Genomic DNA, 20,312 nt, shown 5'->3' with positions numbered 1-20,312 from the left:
GTATATGTAAACTAGAGAACCATTATCTATCTCATCAGTCACACTGAGTAAACACCCTGTTGTAAGTATCCTTGTTTCAAATATACTTTTCCAGAGTCTCGACCCTCTACAAGTTGAGAGGGGCAAGTGAATCAATACTGGAACTGCCTTTTGGATGCTCACCTTTCACATTTATATTGTTTAAATTTAGGATAGTTAAAGAAACTTAATCCAATCTAAGGGATTGGATCAACTCATTACTTTTTATTAAGCACCTACTGTGTGCCAACCACTATGTTAGGTTCTTGGTGTTCAGAGAAAAGAACCAAAAGTTCAAATAATTTAATAATAGTTGTGGCTTACATTCTAGTTCATTTTCAAGAAACCAACTCTGTCCATGTACATCTCCAACCAAATGACCTTCACATACAAAGTCATTATCTTAAGTGTATTTTTCATAAGCCCCAATTCTAGTCAGTGAACAATAATTTATTGAATCTATATTACTTTTCGTTGGGTACTGGTGGACAATGTTCACATTGCTAGGAGAGTGTTTTTTTAGTCATGATTACAATTGGAAATGAGAATTTTAGAAAAGGCTGTAAAGCCATTTAAAAACATCTTCCAAATTATTCAGTAGCCTGCTTCAAATATCGATTGTATTTCCCTTTGTCGACCTCGAAGCTATTTTAAAGGCACACCATTTTATTTTGAGAATCATATTAATAATCCACACAATCCATCAGCCAAAACCCATCCAGCAGTTGTCAAGAGAACAAAGCCCAAGCTGATTCATTAACAGCAATGGAAATGGCTTTCATTTATACAGAGTTTTATGGTGATGGAGCACTTTACATGCTCAGTCTCATAGGAGATGCAGAAACATCCTCTAAGAGAGATTCTTAAAGTTTTATTATCCCCATTTTAAAGCATAAGAAGTTGAGGCTTAAACAAGGGATGATCTGTGAAATGTTCCTCAATTGGTAAATTTGGATCAGGATCCTAACCCAGATTTTTAGAATCCAAAGCCTCTATGCTCTTTAAATGAGACCAGTTCATTTTAAAAGGGTTAAGGATGCAGGGAAGTATTTATTGTCATTTTTTGTTTGTCTTTAAGCAGCATGACTTTAAAAAGCTTTAATCAACAAGAACCCAAACTCCAGGTTTTTGTTTTGTTTTAATAGATAGCAGCAGCTATCTAATTTACTATATGCTTCATGTGGTAGGATGGGTAGTCTCAAAAAACAATTCATAAACTCTCCTCTAACTGCTGTTTGTATATTAGATCTTACCAAGGAATGAAATGAAGGTGATTTATTAGTCCAGGATACATCAACTGTTTTTCCAGGGAGATGAATACCTTCCATCAAAATGAATGTGCAGATAAAATGTTCTGTCTCTTATATTTGGCTGTCGCTTGACATTTTAAAACACCCTTGGAAATTCCAGTTTGTGAGGACATCATTTTCGACGTAGCTCGTGACAAGTCAATATGCATTGCTCCCCGACTGTTGGGGTTGTAACTTACACTCATCTTTCAGCTTAAAATTATAGACTTTCAAAATAGAGATGAAGGAACAATTAAACATATGATTTGACAGTGGCAAAAAGAATAATGTTTGGAAAACTAGCAAAACAAAACAAAACAAAAAAGCAGCCAGTGGGGTGAGAAGGGGATAGTTGAATTGTCATACATTGCTATGATCTGCCAGTTTCTTTTTCTATAAGTTAGATGGCTCCTTCTTAGGGAGCTTACTTATGTCTCTTGAAATGCTGTAAAGTTCTGAAGAAAGAATTTTCAAGGAGGCAATCTGATTTAGTGGAAAGAACATTGGTCTAGGAATTAGGACACCTGGAAATCTACTGACTATCCCTCGGGGCTGGAAATCTCTGCCTCTTCATCTTATACACTAATATGACTTCTTTCAAGTCCCAACTAAAATTCCAAATTCTGAGAGAAACTTTTCTGGGAACCCATTAATGCTAATGCTTTTCCTCTGATATTATTTCTCATTAATTCTGTGCTTTTCTAGTTTATATGTAGCTGTTTCAATATTATCTTACCCATTAGAATGTTTGCTCCTCTAGAGAAACAAGTGTTTTTACCTTTTTCTGTAACTCCAGGGCCTGGCACAAAGTAAATATTTGATAATTAAATGCGTGTTGACCTGACTTGTGGACAACTTAAATTTAATTCTGCAACTAACGAGTAGTATAGTCATGGGTCAGGCTATTTTTTTTTTTTTTTATTGGATTCTGCTTCCTTATTGGTAAAGTCAGATTTCGGATTAAGTAATTTTTTAGGTCCCTTCTACCTTTTACATTCTATGCTTAAACAGTGGTCTCTTCAGATTCAAAGAATGAAAGTCCCTTCCCCATACTGACATTCTATGGCATTTACTATATTCTTTTTTTTTTTTTTTTAATTTAATAGCCTTTTATTTACAGGATATATGCATGGGTAACTTTACAGCATTAACAATTGCCAAACCTCTTGTTCCATTTTTTTCACCTCTTACGCCCTACCCCCTCCCCCAGATGGCAGGATGACCAGTAGATGTTAAGTACATTAAAATATAAATTAGATACACAATAAGTATACATGACCAAAACGTTATTTTGCTGTAGAAAAAGAATCAGACTTTGAAATAGTGTACAATTAGCTTGTGAAGGAAATAAAATATGCATGTGGGCATAAATATAGGGATTGGGAATTTAATGTAATGGTTTTTAGTCATCTCCCAGAGTTCTTTTTCTGGGCATAGCTGGTTCAGTTCATTACTGCTCCATCGGAAATGATTTGGTTGATCTCATTGCTGAGGATGGCCTGGTCCATCAGAACTGGTCATCATCTAGTATTGTTGTTGAAGTATATAATGATCTCCTGGTCTTGCTCATTTCACTCAGCATCAGTTCGTGTAAGTCCCTCCAGGCCCTCCTGAAATCATCCTGTTGGTCATTTCTTACAGAACAGTAATATTTCATAATATTCATATACCACAATTTATTCAGCCATTCTCCAACTGATGGACATCCATTCAGTTTCCAGTTTTTAGCCACTACAAAAAGGGCTGCCACAAACATTCGTGCACATACAGGTCCCTTTCCCTTCTTTATAATCTCTTTGGGATATAATCCCAGTAGTAACACTGCTGGATCAAAGGGTATGCACAGTTTGATAACTTTTTGAGCATAGTTCCAAACTACTCTCCAAAATGGTTGGATTCGTTCACAACTCCACCAACAATGCATCAATGTCCCAGTTTTCCCGCATCCCCTCCAACAATCATCATTATTTTTTCCTGTCATCTTAGCCAATCTGACAGGTGGGTAGTGGTATCTTAGAGTTGTCTTAATTTGCATTTCTCTGATTAATAATGACTTGGAGCATCTTTTCATATGACTAGAAATAGTTTCAATTTCTTCATCTGAGAATTGTTCATATCCTTTGATCATTTTTCAATTGGAGAATGGCTTGATTTTTTATAAATTAGAGTTAATTCTCTATATATTTTGGAAATGAGGCCTTTATCAGAACCTTTGACTGTAAAAATATTTTCCCAGTTTATTGCTTCCCTTCTAATCTTGTCTGCATTAGTTTTGTTTGTACAAAAACTTTTCAGTTTGGTATAATCGAAATTTTCTATTTTGTGATCCGTAATGATCTCTAGTTCTTCTTTGGTCATAAAGACCTTCCCCTTCCACAGGTCTGAGAGGTAAACTCTCCTGTGTTCCTCTAATTTATTAATAATTTCATTCTTTTTTTTTTTTTTTTTTTTTAATAATTTCATTCTTTATGCCTAGGTCATGAACCCATTTTGACCTTATCTTAGTGTACAGTGTTAAGTATAGATCAATGCCTAGTTTCTGCCATATTAGTTTCCAATTTTCCCAGCAATTTTTATCAAACAGTAAGTTCTTATCCCAAAAGCTGGGGTCTTTGGGTTTGTCAAAGACTAGGTTGCTATATTTCTTGACTGTTTTATCCCTTGAACCTAATCTATTCCACTGATCAACTAATCTATTCCTTAGCCAATACCAAATAGTTTTGAGAACTGCTGCTCTATAATATAATTTTAGATCTGGTACACCTAAGCCACCTTCATTTGATTTTTTTTTCATTAATTCCCTTGAAATTCTTGACCTTTTGTTTTTTCATATGAATTTTATTGTTATTTTTTCTAGGTCATTAAAATAGTTTTTTGGGAGTCTGATTGGTATAGCGCTAAATAAATAGATTAGTTTAGGTAATATTGTCATCTTTATTATATTTGCTCACCCTATCCAAGAGCATTTAATATTTTTCCAATTGGTTAGATCAGACTTAATTTGTGCGAAAAGTGGTCTGTAATTTTGCTCATAAAGTTTCTGATTTTCCCTTGGCAGATAGATTCCTAAATATTTTATATTATCAGTAGTTACTTTAAATGGAATTTCTCTTTGTAACTCTGACTGTTGGATTTTGTTAGTGATATATAAGAATGCTGATGACTTATGTGGGTTTATTTTAAAACCAGCAACTTTGCTAAAGTTGTGGATTATTTCTAATAACTTTTTAGTAGAATCTCTGGGGTTCTCTAAGTATACCATCATGTCATCGGCAAAGAGTGATAATTTGGTTTCCTCATTGCCTATTCTTATTCCTTTAATCTTTCTCAGCTCTTATTGCTAAAGCTAGTGTTTCTAATACAATATTAAATAGTAACGGTGATAGGCATTTACTATATTCTGAGGACTTCACAAAATCTAATCTTCTGTATTGTATTAAGTCTCATAGGTTATAGTCTAATTTCCCTTCCTACTTTAATCTATTAATCTACTAAATGAGTTTCTTTAGTTACTACAACTAATAAAATGATCTGTGTGCATTTTGATGTGTTTGACTCAAATGATGAAATCTACACAAATCCTTTTTTTCTCTTATTTGAGAAAAAAACACTGGGAAAACTGAAATGATGAATTTAGGCAAGCTTGGTCAGTATATTGGATGGTAAATTATATGGAAACTGAGTAAAACTTCTAATTAAAACAAAGAAGCAAAAATACCATATTAAAAATAATCTCAATTAAATTCATTGTTTCATTTGATCAAAATGATCAGGGTCATTGGGTATGCTGACAATATCAAAAAGACTCTTACTCACCTGCCATGATTGGACTCAATATTATCCATGATGAAAGGTATAGATTTATACGTTAAGTAGAAATGAAAGAAATTAGAACTGAAACATGGTAAATGTTTCATATTTTATATTTTTCAAGGCACCTTTGCCTAAAACCTTCAATTTAGCTGTTTATTTCCTCCCATTTTTGCAAGATTGGCAAATGTTATCAGGACCATTTTGTAGATCATAAAACTATCTTAGAGAGATCATTTGATCTAAACTTTGTTCCTCCCCCAGTGGATAGTAAAGTCTTTATAAAGGCTGTACTATTGAACAGAACTGGATAGCCCAATTTCCACCAAGTGTTGTCATAGAATCTGAACTCGAATTCAGATCTTTAGTTCTCTCTACTAGGTCGTGTTCATGTTTTAGATATAAATCTTGCTCTATTATACTGCCTTGTACAAAAGCCATCATATAGAAATATAATTAGGCAGTCAGAAAATGGTTAAAAGATTAGCCTATTCTCATTTCCAAAATATATAGAGAATTAACTCTAATTTATAAAAAATCAAGCCATTCTCCAATTGAAAAATGGTCAAAGGATATAAACAGACAACTCTCAGATGAAGAAATTGAAACTATTTCTAGTCATATGAAAAGATGCTCCAAGTCATTATTAATCAGAGAAATGCAAATTAAGACAACTCTAAGATACCACTACACACCTGTCAGATTGGCTAAGATGACAGGAAAAAATAATGATGATTGTTGGAGGGGATGCGGGAAAACTGGGACATTGATGCATTGTTGGTGGAGTTGTGAACGAATCCAACCATTTTGGAGAGTAGTTTGGAACTATGCTCAAAAAGTTATCAAACTGTGCATACCCTTTGATCCAGCAGTGTTACTACTGGGATTATATCCCAAAGAGATTATAAAGAAGGGAAAGGGACCTGTATGTGCATGAATGTTTGTGGCAGCCCTTTTCGTAGTGGCTAAAAACTGGAAACTGAATGGATGTCCATCAGTTGGAGAATGGCTGAATAAATTGTGGTATATGAATATTATGGAATATTACTGTTCTGTAAGAAATGACCAACAGGATAATTTCAGAAAGGCCTGGAGAGACTGACAAAAACTAATGCTGAGTGAAATGAGCAGGACCAGGAGTCATTATATACTTCAAAAACAATACTATATGATGACCAGTTCTGATGGACCAGGCCATCCTCAGCAAGGAGTTCAACCAAATCATTCCCAATGGAGCAGTAATGAACTGAACCAGCTACGCCCAGAGAAAGAACTCTGGGAGATGACTAAAAACCATTACATTGAATTCCCAATCCCTATATTTATGCCACCTGCATTTTTGATTTCCTTCACAAGCTAATTGTACAATATTTCAGAGTCTGATTCTTTTTGTACAGCAAAATAATGTTTTGGTCATGTATACTTATTGTGTATCTAATTTATATTTTAATATATTTAACATCTACTGGTCATCCTGCCATCTAGGGGAGGGGGGGGGGGGTAAGAGGTGAAAAATTGGAACAAGAGGTTTGGCAATTGTTAATGCTGTAAAGTTACCCATGTATATATCCTGTAAATAAAAGGCTATTAAATAAAAAAAAAAAAAAAAAAAAGATTAGCCTATAGAACTAAAATCTGCCCATTTGATCCATCATTAGAACTACAATTAGTTGATAATGTCCTAATTTGGAGAACTTACACATTTTTCATTCTTCTCTTTTTTTCTCTTCCTTCTCTATAGAGAAAACAAGAGGATCAAAGGACAAGTTACCAACTCCTATGTGATACTTGATGTAGATCACAAAGAATTCCACAATAGTCATAATTTTTGATTGAATTTTTACATATGAGCAAAATTACAAATGGAAATGTTCAGAACAATTTCCAATGCAAAGAGAAGTTACACAAAAAGAAAGTGAGACTATCATCATCCTCATCATCAGTAGGAGGAGGAGGAGGAGGAAGGAGGACTTTTTGTTGTTATTGGTGGTGATGGTGGTGGTGGTAGTGGTGGTAGTAGTAGTAGTAGTAGTAGTAGTAGTTGTTGTTGTTGTTGATTTTGTTGTTGTTGTTGTTAGTAGTAGTAGTAGTAAATGTCCCAGGCAATTACATTGGTATCATAATGGATCCCAAGGTAAATCAGTCCATAATTTATTTTGTTTTGTTTTAAGCAAGCCTGATACTGGATCCGAAATCCAATGGAGCAAAATCAAGGTTGATTATGTAATGATTGAGAAAAGTTAAAGATCAGCAAATATGGACCTATTGATGCTGAGATGTTTACATATAAATCTTGCTCAAAAATATCCATGTGATCAGTTAATCTATTTTTAAAAGAAAAAGGATAATGGAGTCACTCCCATTCGTGCTAATTATAAGCAAGAATATCAACTCATGCTGAAAAAATCCATTGTATCCAGTATTATTTTACTATGAAGTTATTGGTTTAAATCTTATTATCCTTATTTTGTTGCTAAGGAAAATGAGGCTTAGAAAGCTTAAATTTTTAGGCCTTATTTAAATGTATACAAAGTAGCCAAATCTGGACCAGCCAGCACCTAAATGATCTCATTTGCAATTCTCTGGTCTTTCTTCCCCAGCAGCCTGCCTCTCACTCTCCACCTGGTGGCACCATTCTCTGTATCTGGTGGTATCATATCCCATTTGCTGGCAAATACTTGGGAAAAAATAAGCACCTTTTCTGAACCCTGATTTTGAAATTGCTGTTGTTTAGTCATTTTGAGTAGGATTTGACTCTGTCACACTATGTGGGGTTTTCTTGGCAAAGACACTGTAGAAGAAACTAAGGAAATAGGGTTAAATGACTTGGCCAGCATTGCACAGCTGGTAAGGTCAGATTTGAACTCAGGAATATGAGCCTTAATAACTCATCCAGGGCCATCATCACTTTATCCACTATACCATCGAGCTGCCCCAAGACTTTGCAAATAAAAACGATAAAGATCCAATTTTATAACTTAGTTCCCCATGTTGCCTATGGCAAGATCTAGGGACTGCTGAAACAGAGCTATGATGTCTTTCCATTTGGCATTAACTCAGGGCTTCATTAGCAAAATGCTTTCAATTTATAACCCCATAATTGCAAAATGATCTACTGCTATCCATTCAACACCACAACTTTCTTCAGTGTGGCTTTGAGATTTCATACATCGACATCAGAAATTAAGTGGGAATGCAAAGGTCAACAGAGCCTAGAACTACATACTTAGCCTAAATTTTACAATCAAATACTGTAAATACCCTGTAAAAACAAAACTCTGGTTTCCTTTCTGCTACAAAGGGAAGATCAAGAAGTTTTACAAGGATTTTCCAGATTGTGGGGATGCTATGATTTGGAAGGGATAACTATGATTCTTAGAGGATAACGGGGTTAAAGAAGAGACACTCAACTGACATCAGATATAGAGGAAATCTTCATAAAAGTCCCAGAGATCCTTTTTGCCAGGGAGCCATCATACAGACTAGCTCTTATTTTGGATCTGTCTTTTTCTAATGGTCGTTAGCACAGACTACATTGGTTCAAAAGTCATTGTTGAGTCTAATTTGAAACAAGGTTTGAAAGACCCCAGAATTCTAGACTCATAGGTCCCCACTGAGGAGAAAAACTACTTAAAATAACACTGTTATACTTAAAAATTAATCCCAGCTTTTTTACCAACTAGCTTTATGATTTCATAGCCTAAATATAAAGCATTCTGAACATTATATATTGGATATATATGACATATATATGAAATATTATATGCTTGTTAAATATAGGTAGATAGCTGTGTCACAAAGAATCAGATGTGACTGAAAACATATAAACAACAACAATTTGCAGTCAGTGCTCAGAAAAGGCCCTTATTTTTTCTATTATGTATATACACATACACACAACTATGTGTATATGCATATATTTGTATGTGTGTATGAATATGAATGTGTGTATATATATATATAAACATATATACACACACATACATATGTATATACATTGCTTTATATACTTACACACACACAAATCAGACATAGAGAAAATCTTAATAAAGTCCCAGAGGTCCTTTTTGCTCTGGATCCATGGTATAGACTGGCTCTTTCTAGTCTGGGAGGACCTTCCAATATTTACAGACCTCTGGCATATCCCATATTCTTTATTAAATTATCTTTTAAGACATGGAGTAGATTTAAAAGATGATTTGTTCCCTCTTAATGAAGGGAGACTTGTAGCAGGCACTTAATAAAAAGAATGAAACTCATGTATTTTTTATCTGCTACTTCTAAAACATTTTAGGAAGTATTAAGGAGACTAAATATCAACATTAAAATAATTGGCTTTGGTCTAGAAAACGAGTTAAAATCCACTAGAATGTAAGCTCCTTGAGAGTAGTTACTTCCTGTTTTTTGACAATCTCTTTGTCATCCTAATTCTCAGAGTTGCTCAAAAAACATTTATTATATTGTACTGAAATTCTAAGTCTGTTCATTGCTATCCAGTTACATTGGATCTGAGTTTGCATGTCTCATCTAAAACATGAGCACCAGTGTCTCTCAAGGTCCCCATCATGTCCTTTAATCTTTCTTTTTCTTCCTGAATCAATTGGGGTTGAGTGACTTGCCCAGGGTCACACAGTTAGGAAGTATTAAGTGTCTGAGACCATATTTGAATTCAGGTCCTCCCGACTTCAGGGCTGATGCTCTATCCACTGTGCCACCTAGTTGTCGATATCCTATAATCTTAAGATACTCAGCTGTAAAATAATATCGGTTTTCTTTCTATAGCAGGTAAAAATAAATATTACACACACACACACACACACACACACACACACACACACACACAATCAAATAGAATAGTTCTCTACATTTTTGTGACCTAGAACCCCTATGGGTTCTTGTTTTCTCTTTTGTAAAAATAAAGGTGTGGGGCATATGATATCTGAAATCCATTCTAGATCCAAACCTTGATCCCATGACCCATTCTAGATAACAATTAGTTTAAAGAAAACCAAACCCTTGGAAAATGACTCATAACAATACATTCCTAAGCTTCTACTTTGAATGTCACCTCTATTTGAGGGTGGAGATTAGAATAATGTTCAGCAGCAACATTTGGCTAATTCAGCTTATGTTTTTAGTGTGAACACATGTTATTTTTAAAATTCAACCTTCAGAGATATGCTTTTTTTTTCAAAAGCCCAATAATATCTAGGCATAATTGAATAGAGGAGTGTAAATTAATTCCCCACCTTTCAGCTCTCATTTCCTGACCTTTATCAAAGTACACATTTTTTTTTTGGTGAGGGGGAAAAAAAGTCCAAATATGGAGAACTAAGAAAAAAAAGAGGAAATTGACAAATGAACAAAAGGAGGAAACCTTCATCTGATCATAAAACGATGATTAATTACATGATTAAATAACCTGTGCAAAACTGTGTTATAATAAAGAAAAAGAAAAAAAATCTTCAGAAAGGATTCCCAAGGGCTTTGTTTTAATCAAAGCACTTGTGATTCTGTGAAAGAAGAAAAGAGAGCCCAGGGAAAGATTGGAAACACAGATGCCCCAAGGCCAGAACCCCCAGTGGTTTGGTTAAAACTGATTTTTGATGTATAGATTTTTGTATATTACATCTAATTACTCAGATTTTGAGCTACTGAGCTAATGGCAAAATAAGTTGAGCTCTGAGACATTTTTCTGGAACATCCAAGAGATTAGTTCCAGGGTCAGTAGAGGAAAATAAATTTTGAATTTTAGTTATAATTTAGTATTTAGATAATTTCATCACCACTAAAACAGTGATTGTCAAAATTTTAGGCCTTATCTCTTACTCTGATTCCAGGCATATAGCTCCAGTTGTGAATAGGCAGTGTAATATATTACAAGGGCCTCTGGATTGAGAACCAAATGTGATGGGTTCAAATCCTGTCTGATCCTGCTACTTGCTATCTATTTCAACTTGGGCAAGTCACTTGTCTGGTCCTCAGTTTCCATATATATATATATATATATATATATATATATATATATATATATATATATATATATAATGAGAAGATTGGAGTAATTTCATTTCAACAAGAATTCATTGATAATTATTGAATATTTTCAGGGAGAGAGGAACAAGGGTCCTGTTTTCATAAACTTTGAAGTCTGGTAGTTGAATATAATATTCAGATAACTAAAATATACAATTATATCTGAGAACTGAAGTAAGAAGGTACAAAAATATTATAAGAGCTAGGAGTAGAGAAGGTCATTAGAAGGATAAAGGGAATGTTGAAGTCATATTTGAGTTTGACTTAAAAAATGCTTCAGAATTTGTTTATATATTAATTTTTTTTTCTAGCTAAACTTTTATATAAGATTTTTACTTCATTATCAGTTACCCTAGGGAGTTCAACCAGAATTTGTAGATTGAGTAAAACAAAGAGTTTTTAAAATACAAATACATAATAATTTGTAAAATAAATGAAAATGATAGATAAAAAAGATAAAATAAACAAAAGCTATAGAAGAAAACTTCAAAAAGATCCTTTTTGAATCAACAAATTAGAGTGAGAACTATAAAATATTAACCAAAAAGAAAATCCCTGAAAATGACTAGACTGGACCAAAGAGAAGCTAATGATTTAATGAGAAAATGAGAAATATTACAACAAAATCAAAAGATTGAGTAAAAATGAAATATATAGGATTTCATACCAAAAACAACACAGAAACAAATCTAAAAGAGCTAATTTAAGAATCAATTAAATGGAAATCATAAAGCTGCCCAAATTTCTTAGATCCAAAAAAAAAAAAAAAAAAAAGTGAAAATAGAACACTCCAGCCACTGAATGAATGAACTCTCCAAATAAAAATTCCCAGAAATATTATAATCCAAATCTAGAACGTTTAGGGTGTTTGTATGTCTGTGTTTGTGTGTGTGTTCTACATACAAGCATACACACATTTTTGTATATCAATATCCAAAAGACCAAAAGAAAAAATTCAATTATCAAGATTTTATAGTCAGGAAAACACATGACTTACTAGCTATTATCATTAAGGAATGAAGTCCTTGGAATATGTTATTTCAGAAGGTAAAATGTATAAATTATCCTAAGGAAAGAACAGCATAATAAAAATAAAAAGTGATGATAAGGAAGGTACTCCAAAGGAGGTATAAATTATGCAGAAACACAAAGATGTAGAGTTTAAGAAGCAATGGTAGTGTAGTATATGTCTGGCAAGTATAATGTATAAAAGAGAGTGACTTGAAATAAGGCAAGGAAGGTACCATGTAGAAAGATTGTGAAGGGATGATGATAATGTTCTAGATAATGGTAATAATATTTTTTTAATTGCCTAACTGCCAAAAGCATTTTCTTATGCTCCTATCAAATCATGCCTTCTGTGATACTTACCTGTGATTATGTTTAACACTCTCCAATAAAATATAAATTCCTTAAGGGATTTGTTGCATTGTTTGGGTATGTAGCACTAATATTAAATATATTGCATTGGATTTTGTTTGGTTTTGTTTGGTTTTGCTTTGTTTTCATTGAGTCTTGTTGAATACAAAGTAAAAAGGTAAAGGAAGGCAAGGGAAGGTAAACAGAAGCCTTTGGAGTCTCTCTGTCTCTGATTCTGACTCTTAACATAAGATGATGTAGCCCCATAAAGAGTGCAACCTTTTTTCAAATCCTTAATTTTTTCCAGCTCAAAAGGAGTGTATGTTCTTCTTTGTTGACTTCAAGAGTCAAGTTGTTCAATCACAGGGTATGCATTTATTAAATCAGACATATCCTGTTCTTCTCTTTTAACCTTAATTAATGCCTTTTGTAATTTTATCACAGGCTGCTTTATCATAGATGGTGCTTGTTGTGTTACTGCCCCTCCTCCTCCTTCTACCCATGAAGGGCTAATTGAGGGAAGTAGGTCAGGGGATGGGGAATGCCCTAATGATTTCTGCTGTGAAGTACTACAACTCAGAATTGTACTTAATTCCATTTTTATCCGATTCTTCATCCTTTTCACCTAGGATCTGGGTCTGGATCCTCTGCCAGGATCCTTCACCTGGATCCTCCCTCTCCTGCTTTTTCTTTTTTTTTTTTTTCCTTATTCTATAACTTATATAATTTCCTAAAGCCAATTGTATTAAATTATATGTATAAAGTGTATCTTTGGAAATTGAGTCAGGTACATTATCATTATAGAATTGACATAGTTGCTCTTCTAATTTCTACTCCTCTAGATCCAATTATATTTCCTTGGAGAACCAAGGAGATGTGTACTGTACAGTTTCTAAAATTCAATGATCTGCTTCCAAATTACAATCAAGCCTTGTTTTTTCATAAGTCTGACAATGCTCTCTACACATTTTCCTTGTTTTGGCAAAGAAGGCTGTTTTCTAAACATCTGTCCCATTTTAGCCAAAATACTACTTTAACCCTTTACCAAGTTCCCTTGTCTATTTTTGTACTCACCCTGGATCACAGATGAAGGTTCTTGGTCCCCATGTTCTGGCAACAAAATATAATGTTCTCTCTAAAATGTAATCTTCTCTTGATGGGTTTTCTTGGAGTCTCTGGAGGCAGCCTTCATTTCAGTTCAGTAATCAACACAAATGCAGCCAGGTGTTAAAGTCCAAATCCTTTTTTGTCTCCTTCAAAGTCCTATCTCCTTCACTTGGGACTCCACTAGTTTTCTGGAGGTCTTCTGGATGTTGGTTTCAGTGGAGAAGCAAAGGAGGACAGGCTGCCACCAGTTCTCTATCTCCCTGAGTTCTGATTCTGGCTGAGTCTGTCAGAGCTTATATACTCTCTTATCAAAGGTGTGAATCTTGTAGAACTATAGTGAGTACTAAGTACATGTACTGAACTAAAGAATTGTTAAGCACCACGCTAAATTAGATACCTATTGTCTCTATGAATTCCAACTTTACCTTGTAAGAATCTTTTGTTTCAAGTTCAGAGTTCTGACCCATAACAGTTTCCATCTTTATTACTATCTCTATCTCACTCTTTATCTCTGTCTCTTTATTTTTCTCATTCCTCCTGGCAATTTCATTATATTTCTCCAGAGCTTATTGAATTTAAGAGGAATTTCAAAAGGGGAAAAAGGCCCAGGAACCCTCAAAACAGCGAGATAGCCAAAGCAAACTATTCCTAAATTTCTAAAACCATGCCAAAGGTTTCAAAAGATAAGCAGTGGAGACATTTGCCTGGCAGTAATTTGTACTCTCTGTTGTACATAAATCTGAGATTTGGCCATTTGAGTTGATTATGCCCATGAAATAGTCACTATGGTCATATTGGAACTCTGTCACTGCAAGTTGCCAAGTATGACCTCAGTCTGGCAGAACAGCGCTGCTGCCTTTCTTGGGACCAGCTGCTGCCCTCCTTGGGACCAGCTGCATCCCTCAACAATATGAATTTAATTCATCTATGTTTAGTTAGATGTTAGACCCTGGTTAGACAAACCATTTCACCACCATCCCCAGCCTATTTCCTCTTATTTAAAAAAAATGTTTTGAAGTATAGTTTTATGGAAAGTGCTTTTTAAAATAAAGCACTCACATAGAAGATGTAATCATTCTCCAAAAAAACTCTTTGTCTTTCCCCTACCTTCTTCAGTGATTTTATCACTAAGATCTTGTTTTCTTACCCACCTAAAAACTTCTCTTGACATTATCTTTGGGTATTTCAAGAGGCATAATGATCACTCTTCTGCCAAAAATGACTCTATAATTTCTTTTTATTGGTGTGAACCTTAGACTTCAAGGAAAAGTTTATTTTCTGGCCTACTACCTCTCTTCTTCACTCACACTAATTCTGTTTTCTCATCTCATCATGATCTGTTCCCATGATCTTTCTTTACCATCTTAGTCAACTCCCAGCCTTTGTCCGCTTGTTTCTAAATGCATAAATGCAGCACTGATATAATGGGTGACAAGTAATAATAATAAAATTACATCAATTCCTGCTTTTATCTAAAAAAAATTTCTTATATTCATCTTCTTGTTTCTTTCTGTGCTGCAACCCACCAAACAAATATCATTCGTGGCAAACACTTGAAAAGTTGATGGAATAGTGAATGGGTTTCATCCATTCTGGAGAACAATTTTGAACTATGTGTAAAGAGCTACAAAACTGTATTTAATCTGATCCAGCAATACTACTACTAGGTCTGATGGCAAAGATCGAGAGGTTGAGAGAATACCCAACAATTGGGGAATGACTGAAATAGTTATGGCAAATGATTGTGATGGAATAATATTACGCTATAAGAAATGACAAAAGGTAAGGCTTCAGAAAAATATCAAAGAAAGAAAAATGATGTGGAAGACCTCTATAAACAGATGGGGAATGGAGTGAATAGAACCAGGAGATCATTGTCCATAGTAATAGTGGAATTGTAATGATGGCCAACTGTGAAAGACTTAGCTTCTCTGATGATATGATGATCCAAGAAATTCCAAAGGATTTATGATGAAAAAATTATATCAATTTCCAGAAAAATAAGAATTGAACTCTGAAAATAAATTGAGGTACAGTTTTTTCACTTTTTAAATTTTTATGTGATATGACTAATATGGACTTTTTGCATGATTTTGATGTATAACTGGTGTTGTTCACCTCAGTAAGTAGGGGAAAGGGTGGTAGGGAAGGTAAGAATTTGAAACTCAAAATATAAAAAAAAAATTGAAATAAATAATAAGTATTTTAAAATAGACAAAATTCAAAATATTTTACTGAAAGTATTCTATTGAAGTTTTATTGACTGTACAAAGGACTACTACTACAAAAAAAGAACACGTTTGAATTAGAAGAAAATTTGAAACTCCTCAACCTGATACTACAAATCATCCATACTATAACCATGTGATCCAATAAAGCTTTTTGTTTTGTGTTCTCAATATTAGCAAATCTTTATACTTGGAAATAGCTAAAACACATTTAGAATGACATCTGATGAATACCATTGGCGATTAGACAAGTAACATCCTCCTAGATCAACATTTAAATATTCCTGCAAAGTCTATATAGTAATGATGAGAATGAATTGTTAGGGGTGACAGAACCAGGGGTTATTAGGTAAATGACTTCAGGATCTTTCCTAAAAAGGAGTAGCAAAAGTGTCAGGATCAAAATCCAAATCTTCAAGATAAGTTTCTAGCCCAAATAGATATCATTAATAATATTTATATGTTGGAATCTTTACAAACTGTTAAGCCATCGGAGTTGATAGAGACAATAATTATCTAATTTGGCATGGTTCAATATGATTGATTTGATCTTAGAAAGAGATATTTTGGGCTAGAACTTGAAACAAGGTACTAAGTACAACTAATAGAAATGATGCTTGTGGTCACACTTTAGAGAACTCATAAGTATCTAAGTACTCAATGGAGTTCACACCTTTGGGAGAATTCAGAGAGCATGCCGGGAGATATCCCACAATCTCATTCTCGGAGAAGTAGCATAAACACAACTCCAGTGAACCACTCGAGAGAGTTACTTGGGAACATTGACTGGGGTCGGAGAGGAGCACTCTGCGAGGAAGCCTTGGTGCTGGCTGGAGTCGGAAGGACAAACCCTTGGATTTGGAGACATTCAGGCTGAGCTCTTAGAACCAAGTGGAGAGATAGGCCTCTGAGCTAACCGGGCTATATTGAAGGACACACAATAAAAGATCTGAACTTTTATCACCTGGCTGTGTTTTGGAAAAAGAACACCACATTTATATAGTAGTCTAAGTTTTATAAAGAATTTTTCTGAAAACTCTAATTGAGATATTGACAATAATTGACTATTGATAATATTGGTAACTACTGATGATAATTTAAAACAACAATGACAGCAACAACCCCAAACAACAACAAAAACCAGGATGCTGTCCATTCAATCAAAATCAAAATCAAATAACCAATGTCCCGACAGAGGGTCAGAGGGTGTCTCTATAGGATTCCACACATTGCTTTTGGCCAGTGACACAATGGTTAATATGACACTAAATGTAGAATGGGATAAAAAACTGTCTTGTTTATTAACATTTGGTTCTCTGAGAGAAATTATGAATGGTTTTAACTTTTATTTTACTTCGTGTCTTATTTCATTTTAAAATTATTATTAGTTCCCAAAAGTACCCTTAGCCTCTAGGAGAAATCAAACCATTATAGTTACTCTAAGAGCTTCAGTCAGTTTCCAGACACAAGCCTTCATCCAAATACAAGTCCATATCCAGGATTCTTTTTGATAGTACATGATGATTTAGTAGTAAATTTAAAAAATCAGATGACCAAGTTCTGATCTGATTATCAATAAGAAATGTATTTCATTCATACCTTCCAATTGTCATATATGACTGGATGACTGTTTAAGATACTACCTTTGTTTACCTCCATTAACTCAGAATGGAAACTTGAAGGTATCATAATTTTTTCATCCTTCCTTACATGACCCAGTGTCCCACATATCGCACCCAACAATTCCACTTACGGATTCCAGTTCTGCTTTCTTCCCTTGTAATCTTGAACAAGTAACTTCATAGGTAAAGTTGTCAGTTTCTGAATTTGTGAACGTAAATTCTATGATTATAGAAAAAAATGTTTAGTAAAGTATTCTGTTGTTTTTTATGGATAACAGGTGTATTATGATAGATAACTCCTTCAAGTTGATTTGTGGTCTTGTCTTTTGAAAGGAAGACAAGAATTTCTCTTTTGGGATTCAGATAGAGTAATGTTATCTCCTTTTATGAGGTATTTCCTGGTCTTCCTCCATTGTTAATGCTGTAACTGAACAAAAATTATTAAAAATTTTAAAAAATAGGTTGTATTTAATATTTATATATTTTACATACATTCATCTCTGTACATGTAATGCTCTAATTACAAGACAAGGAGCACTCCTGGAGAATATAGACAACTTTTCTTTCTTTGTATAATCAGCACTTAGATTATATTGCCTTGCCTTGCCTTGCCTTGATTTGATGTGACTTATCAGGTACTGTACTAGGTGCAAAATAAATGCTTATTCAGTTGTATTTTTTAACATGTAAAGAGGTATTTCAAGAGAGAACAAATGAATACAATATTTGAATTGGAAGGAAATTTTCAGATAATTTATTCCAACTTTTTTCTCCATGTAGTAATTTTAAAAATACTATCTTTCAGGGAGGGGAATTTGTCTTCCCATTAATATATATATATGTGTGTGTATATATATATATATATATATATATATATATATATATATATATATATTCCTTACTATTAGGTATTATTTCATTTTTTTTTTCATTTTTGTCCCTAGCACTTAGCATAGTACTTGGCACATGGTAGGTAATTAAATACACTTGCTGATTGAATGAGAAATGCCTATGCTAGCTTTATTTTGAACATGTTGATGCTGGTGCATTCTGAATAGAGGGAAAACATTCTACTTTAGAATTTGGAAATGACTTCTTTAAGTTGGATGGAAATCTGTCATCTTATATCTTCCACCCATTCATTTCTATTCTTCTATCTAAAGACAAATAGAATAAATCTTCCTCCTTTCTGCATGGTAGACCTTACAATATTTGAAAATAACTATTGTGTTCTCTCTCAGTCTTCTCTTCCCTGAACTCCAAACAATCCAATCAGCTATTCCCTGAACATTATGGTTTCTAGATCACCGAGGTCTCTCTTCTCTGGAATTATTCTAGGTAGGCACAAGAATCAGCAGTGTAAACTCAGTGCAATACCAAGTACAAAATACTCAGAATTGCCCAGCAGGTCTGCTATTTGCTTTGCCAGTTTTTTCACTTAACATTCATAAGCACCAAAAGCAAGGCTGTCAGCCGCCACATCGTTGAGCTCAAAGGTCAACAAGAAATAGCATTCACAAGGAGCGTGTCAAAATGGTCTTTTTAGTCTTGGCATAATTGCTTGCATAAGTATTGTATATTACATTATCTTCCCTTGATGAGCCCAACATCGCTGCCAGGACTGCCTTTTAAAAATTCCTTTCTGCAGATTTGCCACTTGCGTGATTTGCTTTTTGTTGAGTACCATCTAAATGCTTCCATTTGTGAGGTTTTAACGTACAGGTAATCTTCCTCATCAGCATTTCAGCAAGTGCTGAGGGGAAGACATTTCATAATTTGGAAGTCTAGGTGGGAATTTTTGTTGTTTCCTTAGTATTCTCTGAAAAAAAGTATACAATGTCAGAGCCAGAAGGAACCTTAGACTAGAGAATGTCAGGATGAGAAGAAGATGAGATACCTCATAAGATATCTTCATACCAACTGCTTTATCTTTGAATGGGAAAGTTGAAATTTCAAAGGAAGACAAATTACTTGACCAAGACAGCACAATTATTTGCCTTGGGTCATGTGATAGAGAAGGCAGAAAGTGAATTTATCAGCATTTATTTCTATAATACAACAGTTAACAGTTATAAAAGTTTTTGCTCCCACATGTCTTTTTAGTAATAGTGACAAGTGGAAATTTCTATAGCCCTTAATGTATTATAAATAAATACAAAGGTGATTTCATTTGATTCTCATAATCCTATGATATTAATATCATTGTATTATTATGCCAATACACATGTAACCCTTAGCAAGTCAACAAACTCCAATGTACCTCAGTTTCCTCATTTAAGAAATGAGTATTTTGGACCTGATGTCTTCTAAGGTTCCTTCTAGCTTCTGATGATATGATCCTCTATTCCCTATCCCAGTCAACTGACTTTAACATTTCGTTTGGAAATGTTAATGTATGAATGTACTATAATATACATGTTTCATCTATATTCGACACACACACATATATTGAATGTAGGTGAGACATGTATGTTATAATACACTCATATGTTAACATATTTATACACAATATATACACAATATATGTGGAAGCACACATATATGCATATACACACACACATGCATATATATATTTACATGTATATGTATATATACACACATACATATATATATATATATATATCAGTAATGATAAAAAAATTTGCAATTGGACACACTAAATAGGACTGAATATATACAGAGAGGGCAAATGGAATGCTTTATTTTAAGATATTGTAAGCAATATTCATCATCATATATTTTGAAGTTTACAGTAGAAATTATATTATGAAGAGAAAGAGAAATCCCATATAAATCATTGTATAAAACATTAGGTTTGTATAAAACTAAATGAATATGCATGA

This window comes from Sarcophilus harrisii, chromosome 6 (genome assembly GCF_902635505.1).
Source record: "Sarcophilus harrisii chromosome 6, mSarHar1.11, whole genome shotgun sequence".
NCBI lineage: Eukaryota > Metazoa > Chordata > Mammalia > Dasyuromorphia > Dasyuridae > Sarcophilus > Sarcophilus harrisii.
The sequence above is the reverse complement of the archived record's forward strand: the minus strand, read 5'-3'. Positions refer to the sequence as shown.